Source organism: Lepus europaeus, chromosome 2, assembly GCF_033115175.1.
Source record: "Lepus europaeus isolate LE1 chromosome 2, mLepTim1.pri, whole genome shotgun sequence".
Taxonomy (NCBI): Eukaryota; Metazoa; Chordata; class Mammalia; order Lagomorpha; family Leporidae; genus Lepus; species Lepus europaeus.
Genome location: NC_084828.1, coordinates 127,982,974 through 127,992,684, shown reverse-complemented (window position 1 = coordinate 127,992,684; position 9,711 = coordinate 127,982,974).

Below are 9,711 nucleotides of genomic sequence, written 5' to 3'. Positions count from 1 at the left end.
CGAAGGGGCCCAAGGACCTGGGCCAACTTCTACTGCTTTCCCAAGCTATAGCAGAGTGGAACAGCTGGGTCTAAAACCAGTACCCATATAGGATGCCGGCACTGCAGGTGGCGGCTTTAATTGCTTGGCCATAGTGCTGGCCCTAGAAAATAATAATAATAATTATTATTATTTTAATTCAGGTCCGCCTATTTCTGAAATCTAGCTTGTTTTTTTCTAAACTTATTTCTCACCCCCAGGATGTGCAGTCTATATTTTCTTTAGCCTACAGTGCTGGCTTTGGATACATCCCTGGCCCCATCATAGTTCTCTGCTGTCACAGAGACAGATGTTTCCACCTGGAATGTTCTTCATAATGCTACTGCCTGTGAACTTGTTTTACTTATTCAAGACTAATCATCAACATCACTCTGTTGAAATCGTTCCTGAATCTTAACGCCAATCACCTCTCAGACCTGAAAAAAATCTTACCTTTGTTTGAACACCTTCAGATGTCTGCAAAGTTCTTATGGCACTCACCTGACTCTTCTATTGTGGTTGTTTCCACATCCTCACTGAAACTTTGCAAGCTTCCTGCAGACCGGAAGTAGGATTTATTCATTAGCAATATACCCTTGTAGCCTCTAGCAGGGATTAAACGCTTAGCAAAGGATTTGTAGAGTTGAATTATAAATACCACCTAGAATGCAGCAAGTCTGTAACAGAGTTTCCTTTCTCTCAGTATCTCCTCTCTTCAACTCAGTGAAGGGTACCGCCAGCTACCCATGAGCCAGCAAGTCTGGGTACCATTTTTAACTGTTTATTGTACCTCACCCCAAATTCCAATACAAATTGTGTAAGCAAACCTTCTACATATCTTCCTCATTCATTTGTTTCATCAACCATGTAATGTGAACATTCTTGAGAAACATAACAATCAAATGAAGAGATTCACAGAAAGAAGGCAATATCCAACAATACACTTCTTTACTGCATCCCTCTCATCACCTTTTAAATGAATTCCACCTTTACTAAATTTACAAAACACTGTGAACAGCAAGTCCCTCAATTTTAATTTCATTTTCTCTCTCCCTGCCTCCTCTTCCATATACAATCTTTCCCTTACTTATCTCTCACTCCCATCTCAGCCCATTTGATCTGGCTTCCTCCTCCACCATTCAATTTGCTCTGCTATCTCCTTAGTTGCAAATGACTCCAAGGATTTCCATGTGAGAACCTTTGGAAGAAAGGAGTCACTAATTACTTTGTTGCCTGGAGCATGTTTGCTTTTGGAGATAGCTGTTAAACTGGAGATGCCTGCTAAACATTGTGGCTAAGGCTCTTATATACTGAGTCTAGAGGGCCAGAGTTAGGTTGAAGTTGGACCTTATAAAGCTGGTGGTTTTCAATAAGTAGAGGACATGCAAACACTGATCCTAGGAAAAACTCACAGTGATTCTAAACTCTGGTTGCACAACAAAATCAACTAATAGGCTTCAAACTTCCAAAGTCAGACCCTAACTTATGCCAGTTTAGCCAGAATGTCTATGGGGACTACCTAGGTAGTGTTTAAGAATTGCCTGGGTTACTACCATCTGTGGATTGAAGGAGCAAAAAAAAAAAAAAAAGGGGGGGGGGGAGGGCAGTGATGAATCACTTCTAAGCAGCTTGAACACTGCCCAGCTAGACTCTTCTTAACTGTTCTCTATCATAGTCAACAGAGAGAATTTTCACTGCATGATAAAAACTCTTTGACAACTAAATAAAGTTGAACTTTGAGTTTCCTGAGCCTTTCTGTTCCATTCTCCAAGTTCCTTATGCAGGACTTGTACTTGTGAAAATTTACCTGCTGAAAAACAAGGAAGTTTCAAGAAAGGTCAGTCAGAAAGTTTCAAGAAAGGTCAGTTTCTGGGAAACTGCAACTTAGCAGATAACAGGGAATAGCAGTTTGGAAACCCCCCTTGTGCAATGGTTAAGATAAGTAAAACTGATGTGTACTGAGATAAGTAAAACTGCTGTATACTAAGATAAGTAAAATTACTGTAAACAAAAACCCCATTCCCCTTTGTATTCACTTGCTTAAGATAATTTTGTGGTTTCTGCCTTTAAATACTGCCTGTAACCCTAGTCCAGTACCTCACTCTCTAAGGAGGGAGGGGTCCGTTTTGTGCAAAACGTAAATAAACCGCCTCTTGTGCTTGCATCGCCGGTGTCCGGAGTCTGAATTTCTGGGTCCCCATAGTGCTACCAAGGACCCCACCAGCTTTGGGTCTTTCACTTACTACCTAAAAAGCAGCAACTCAGTGTTGTTCTCTCACAGGATAGCAAAGAGCAGAGAACATTGATCATTATTCATTCAATAAATACTTTGAAGTGCTGGGACTCTGTGCTTGTTTCAGGAGACTGAAACATAAACACAGGCCCCACCCCAGGGAGTTTACAGTCTAACCAGGGAAGACAGATTCATAAACAAATAGACCAAATCAAGTGGGGAACTAGGGGATGGAGGTGGGTGGTGTGCAAGTAAAATGATCAGTTTCATTGGGGCTAGGGTGGCAGACAAATTAGCCTTTATAGTGGAAGGGAAGTTAGGTCTGAATCTTACAAAGATTGATACTTGCAGGCAGACAAAGAGTTAGGGAAGATAAAACTCCAGGAAGACAGAACCGAGTAAGGGAGCCTATGGGGATTGGAAGCCCAATAACTTGGAGGGTGTTTGAGTGTGCAAGGGTGAGGGACAGGGTGATGGAGGGCAGAGGGCTAATTAAAGAAATTTGTCTGGAGGGATAGGGATGCTTGTGATAAATTGCATTAAAGTCTTTAACCCTTTTCCTGATGGCTTCCTCCTGGAGACAGTGCCTCACAATGTGTCTTAACAAGAAAGTAGGAATGGTGCATAACCAGGTTTGTATCATTCAGCCAACCTTACGGAGTCTTCTTGAATCTCATGAATTTCCACTATAATCTTTGGAAGCTGTTATGGGCTGGATTTTGGCCTAAATTAATTTCTCAGACTCTTGCCTTTTACTTAGAGAAGAATTCTAAACACAGGCCCAAACACAGCCATGCAATGTGATAAACTTTATTTACAAAGTGAGAAAAATACACAAGTTCATTAGGGCTTTATTAAGGGAGAATGGGCCAAAGAAAGAGAATTATCATGCCTGCTCTGCTCATCCTGAGTCCTCGAGGAGGAGATTGAGTGCTTCTTTATGAGCTTAGAAAAACAAAGTGTTTTCGTGGTACTGTTAGGTAGGAAGTTAGTTATGAGCTTATGTGTGTGTGTAACAGGCCCAAAGAGAAGACGTCTATGTCCAGCATATGCATCTGCATCTCAAAATCATCCTCACAATGTTTCAGGGGCAGCCCAGAGTTCGCATCCTGCCCTGCCCCTTTCTACCTGATAACCTGCCAAGTGGAGATTCCCACCCCTTCTGCCTGACAATCTTCCACAATCTCCCAGGTGCAGCCCAGTATCTGCATCTCAAACACCCTGCTCCCTTCCTCCTGTCTGATAACATTTGCATCCATAAAGTCCTTTGTGTCAGACCTTCAAGAGAAGTTTTTCTATTTACATCCAAAAAGCCCTTTGTTCCAAGAGGAACAGAGGTGGGAAAGCAAGACCCATCTCCTTAAAAACCCCCAGCCTCAACTGGACTGTGCACTCAGTCCTCTGTCTCTCTGCTGAGCCGCCCGCCTGGCCTGGTCAGGTGTAATCTCTCCACTCAAACATGTAACCTCGCTCCTTGTCCCCCCCCCCCCCCCCCCCCCCCCCCGTCTCTCAGGCTCTGTCTGGAGAGGTGCCCATCCATTTTACGGATGTCCCTTCCCTAATAAACCTTGCTATTTTACCTCCCACTATTCTCTGTCTCACGCCTGAATTCTTTCTTGCGGGAAGACAAGAACCCTGCAATTTCTCCGGTAACAGTACCACCCCCATGTCCTGGGTAAAAGGAGGTACTTCCTGGAGAAGGGTCCCCAGATTGACAGGTAGATGTGTTATGGAGACATACCCCTTAGGAGTCCCATCTGGGGTGCCAAATAATATCAGAGTATGGGGTGCCTTTTATGTTACCGGCTGCTTATTAATAAATTCAGAATATTAATAAGCCTGTGAGTTCTCACTTAATAGAAAAGAATTGTGAGTACGAGCATAGATGAATGAGGCAGCATGGTAAGTGTTTAAGCTTTTTATTTAGTAAGAGAAATGCATAGGAGAGCGAGGGCCCTATCTAAGAGAGAGAAATCTGGATCCATACCGAGTGCCAGAAGCCAGCCGTGTGGAGGAGTGTGTAGGCCAGGAAGCATGGGGAGGCTGAAGACTCGGGGCAGCAAGGACCCACAACAGCGAAAGAGGCAAAAGGCCACAAAGGGCTGGGCCCACCGGGTCCCAGACCTTTAATCCACTTCCAAAGGGGAGTGGTTAATTACCCTGATTGGCAGGTGAGTACGCAGGTATGTCCAGTAGGGGCATGAGATCACACAGGGGGCGTGATGAAGGCATGGTCTTCCAGCTCACAAATCTAGTCAATTTTATCCTGTATGGCTGCCTGCAACAGATGAACATGGCAACACAGTAAAAGAGATGTGGCTTTCAGCTCATGAACTTAAAATTATCTCTCTACGCTGTCCCACATCAGAAACCACAATACAGGCAAACAGATTATAGTCCCTGCATTTCTATGTAGGTGCACAATTTCTAAAGTACAAACATGGGATCACATGCACAGTTGTTTGCCCCTTCAGAATCTGGACAACAAAGGACCCCGCTCCTCTTGTTTAACAGCAAGCTTCCCATGGCTGTCTAACATATTAACAGACCCTAATTGTTCTTTGCCTACCTATTGCATAGGAACTTACAATCCCATAAGTGTTGCTTTGGCTAAAATGTCTGCTTTTTTTTTTTTCAGGGTCCCTGATAACACTGGACAGAACTGGCCAACACTGTAAGTGGAACCTGCACAAATCAGCTCAGGCCGCCCAGAGAGTTACCTTGTGGTTCATTATAATGTTAAAGGGCATCCCTCTAATGATGATATAGTAGACATCTTTGAGCATTGATGTATGTGAAGATAGGATCCCTGAAGGTGCATGCTCAAAAGACTTTCCCTTCCCCTTTCCTCTGTACCTGTCATGTTCTGTTGCTTTGTTTCTCCTTGTTCCACCCCAATTACCCTAACTCCATGAATTCCCAAACTCCTTTCTGTATGGGAAGCACGCTCTGTCCATTTCTCCTATAGGCCTGCAGTTGGTAGTAAGAATTCTGCTTCTCAGGAGGTGAAGCCAGTGTTTATATAATGATAAATATTTGCACGTGAGCAGGGGGCCATGTCTGAGCACACTTTAAGCACACACTTTCCTTGTCTCATCCTTCCCAATTCTCTTTCTCTTACTGAACCACCACTTGCCCCAGGGGGCTGATTACCCCAAGCTTCAGAAAGACAGTGACTTCCTGCCCACTCCTGACTCACTGCTCAGACCAGGCTGATAGACAGAGCCTGCTCCCTCCTTGCCCCTCCAATACTGCCTGGGGGGGGAACTGGCTGTCTGTGCATTTGTGACAAACCGTTCCACTGTACAGCCAACCATCTTAAATGGAAAAGAGATTGTGAGAAGTGAAAAGTGATTGTGAGAAGGGTGTTCACATACGATCTTCAAGGAAGGGGGGTGGGAAGGGACAAAGGGTCTCCTTCTGTTCCTGTTGCCTGGCCCAGAGGGCTTTGCAGACAGCACCTGCAAAGTCACTCAAAGTGTGGGCAGCACAGAGCCCTGTTCATGGGGTAAGTCACAGGCCATTTTCCCAAGGACAGATGCCCTATTTAATTCAGAAAGCTTCCATGTACACTCTTGCACACCACCCCATGAAAACAGCGCAGGGCTCCTGCCCTGGACGAATTATGTCTCCCCTCCTGTTTGGAAACACCTGATGTGTAGCCCTCACTCCTCTCTGCTGCCATCTGGAAGGCAAGAAACCTATAGCTTCAGCCTCAGTCCCACTGCTTGACTTAGTGAATTTGGCAAGTTGCTTAACCTCTAGATGTCATGTTTTGTGTTTGTTTTTTTCACTCCCTGAAATGCTGGATGACCTTCATCCAAGTTTCTTGGAAGAAACGCTGGAACACATACATTTATTATAATCAACTAACTCATCACAAAAATATTTTCAAATTTACTTTTTTAAAACTGGATTTTTTTATTCATATAAAGAGAACAGATTTCATGCATTTCATAGGTGCAGTTCCAAGAGACAATCACACTTCCCTCTCTCCCCCCTCCCCCAACCCCCCCCCTCCTAAGTTGAAGAAATGTATGTCCTTCCCATGAGAAATTATCTTCTATGACATCTATGGAAAATGAACATACTACAATTGTGTAAGTTTTAAACTATCAATTCCAAATTAAATACTTCATTTAGAATGGCAACATTTCAAAAATAGTAAATATTTATTGTTCATGTTGCTTCCCTAAAGATAAAGCAAAAGAGAATTCTAGGAAGATGTCTTAGATCCTGGCCAAAGATTTACAGAAAATCTTTCTGTTATTCTAACTGCCGAAGAAGTCATAAAATGTAATATTCCACGAATTCTATAAAGGCTCATGAAGATTACCTTACAGCTCAGTGCTGTTCCTAAGTCTATTTGTTCCTGATAAAGACACATTTGTTTTTTAAATTCTCCTTTGTACCTTTCAGGACATGGCAGTTGTGTTCCTAGAACGATACAGTTAATCTACCTTTTGCCTAGACCAATCAAAAACTGCTCTGAATGACAAGAAAAAGGGGCAGAGAGGAGACTGCCACATGGGATCATTCAGAGAGAAGAAAGCTAAGTGGAGTTAAAATTGCAACCTGTCATTGCCTTCTACAGTTCTGAAAACAGAGTAGCATTTTATCAAAAGTATAAAACCTAACGATGAGAAACAACTTCTGGTTTAACAAAATGTGTTAAGTTAGTTGTCACGATTACTTGTGAGCTTAAAGGGCTCAATATGAAAGGTACCACATAACACAATGTGTGTGTGTGTATGTGTGTGTGTTTTCCCTAACAGCTCTACTCACTGTTAAATATTAAAGGTGGAAAATAGCATAGCACTGGAATTGTCTGATGTTCTCCAATGACTGATACAGTATACTTGTCTAGTGTTCTTTCCTAAGCTAATTAACAACTATTTGCTGATATATCTTCAAATAAATTTATTCAGGACTATTCTGCTATTTCACAGTTTGAATTGAATAAGACAATTCATCCTCAGTATCCCCAAAGATCCTGTTCTGTTCTTTTGCCCTCTCACTGCCTGGCAGCCATACCCCTCAGCACAGTCCCTCCTCAGAGACATATGTATAGCACCTACATACACGTTGCTGCCATACATCTAACAGCCCAGTAATACAGTACATTGCATGGTAAGTCATAGTATGCTATTATGGTCTTCTTGCCTTACTCCTCTTTGGTAGTTCAAATAGAAAGAAAGGCTAAACACAAATTAAGCTTTAATAATAGAACACCAGGAACTATGCCACATGTGTAAGAATAATACGGATGCTCTCAGAATTAGATTTTGAATTAATGAATTACAAAGACTACTTCCCTGATATCACCTCCCTCTTCTTTGAAGCTCAGTACCTACGGTCAGAGTCTTTGCATAGTCTGGACAGCATAAGACAATTCTTCCACCACACAGTTTAGTTGAAGCTGACATCAACACTTGTACATTATACCAGACTTGATGACAATTGGAGGCCTGCAGATTTTTACTAAATTAGCAATCTAAAGAGAGTTATTCAAAGGATGCTTTGAGCCTAGACTAGCTACACTGAATAGGGACTTGTCTCAGAGGATTCTTCCAGATGTTGACTCCTTCTCACTTTCCATTTCTGATTCGATTACCACTACTCTCTCCTGTTCGATCTCATTGTCCTTTTTCTCTTTCCCACCTCCCTTCTCTTCTTTAGTACACTTTAGCTTGAAAAATAGGTATTTCTGAAAAGAGCAGGGTTTAACAATAGCAAAGTTAACTGTTTCGGACCAATCAGAAGGGTACTGTCCACTCTAGACACAGGCATTGCACCAAGAGCTACTATTCTTCATGGTGATTATATCATTATTTGGGGCATGGAGAGTCCACTGGCAGTCTTAGAGGCACAGTCCAGGGAGGCTAGGAGCATAGCAGACAAATCCATTCTCTTTTGAAACTATTTTTGATTCTCAAACTACTATGGTACATTAGTCAACTTCCTAAAGCAATACTTTCCTTTTGCATTTACTAGAATTTCAAGAATTATGATCTCAAAGATCTCAAAATGTTTTTCAATATTTTTAAGCTACCAATATATTAAATTATATAAAACATTTTCCTATTTTCCCCCATTAATCAGGTGAATTGTTTCTACATAATTCTTTCGCCAAGGTTTTCTCTTGGTTCAGGCAAGGTCACCTCTGTCCCAGCCTACACAGAACATCTGTATGCAACCTGAATGTTCCTGGTGCTGACAGCTCTGCTTTTCCCCAAACTGTCACCATCTGGCCATCAGCTGTGCACTTCTGAGAACCCACGCATGCAAATGCCAATCTTTTCTCTCTGGAAGGCTATGAGCTTCCATTCCATTCCTTCCATTCTAGCCCTGTGACTCCAATGAGTCTTAAATTTTATTTTACCTCATTACTCCCATTCTCCTAACCTTTAAAATAATAATTCATGTCTATTAATAAACACAGTGAAATCCCATTTTAATTAGAAGAAATACTTTCAACTTGTCTTACCTTCAAATTGGTGGTAAAATACATATTTTCCATATAATTTGCTATGTCATATATAAGTAAATTCTACTAAGAACTAGTATGTGAATGTGTGTGTAAAGCACTTAGGTTGAACTGTGATTCTAATCATAAAAATCCATTAATATTACATTAATCAGAATTTTATTTATTTCAAAAGAATATGCCTGCTGAAAATAATATTCCTTTTGCAGTTTTATAAAACGACTTTCAATGTTGTATGTGGAGATTAAAATATTCGTTCTGCCATTTCTTTATTAATTGGCTAACTACTCCTTAGTAACAAGCACTTAGGTCAATTAATTAGTTAATGTGAGAAACAGTTATCAGTGCCTATCTTAGGTCAGCATCAAAAACAAAGAGATGCCCAAGGCCTAGAAACTGCCGTGGAGCTTGCACTCCAGTAGCAAAGGCAGAAAGGAAAACAAATACTTTCACTTCAGCTAAAAAGTAGAACCCTGGAGAAAGAAAGGCTCAGCAGAAACAGTACTGGATTTCTCAACCATTTTTTGTTTCTTTTAAGGCAAAGCTAGATGCATTTACATTTGATTTATCAAGACAAGCACTTTTTGTTCAGAAATATATAATTTAAAAATTCTTACCTCCTTGATACCTTTTTTTCAAAATGCATTTTGTTTCCTTTACAGTTAAATTTCATCTATGGGGGTGATTCTTAACAGTTTTGGGAAATGAATATGAGTATATGAGTCCTAATTAGAACTACTGTGTTCAGTGCTCTGTTGTAGTGGCTTGAGCTGCCGCTGGCAGTGCCGGCATCCCATATGGGCACCAGTTTGAGTCCCAGCTGCTCCACTTCCGATCCAGCTCTGTGCTGTGGCCTGGGAAAGTAGTGGGAGATGATTCAAGTCCTTGGGCCCCCGCACCCTTGTGGGAGACCTGGAAGAAGCTTCTGGCTCCTGGCTTTGGATAGACTCAGCTCTGGCCTTAGTGGCCACTT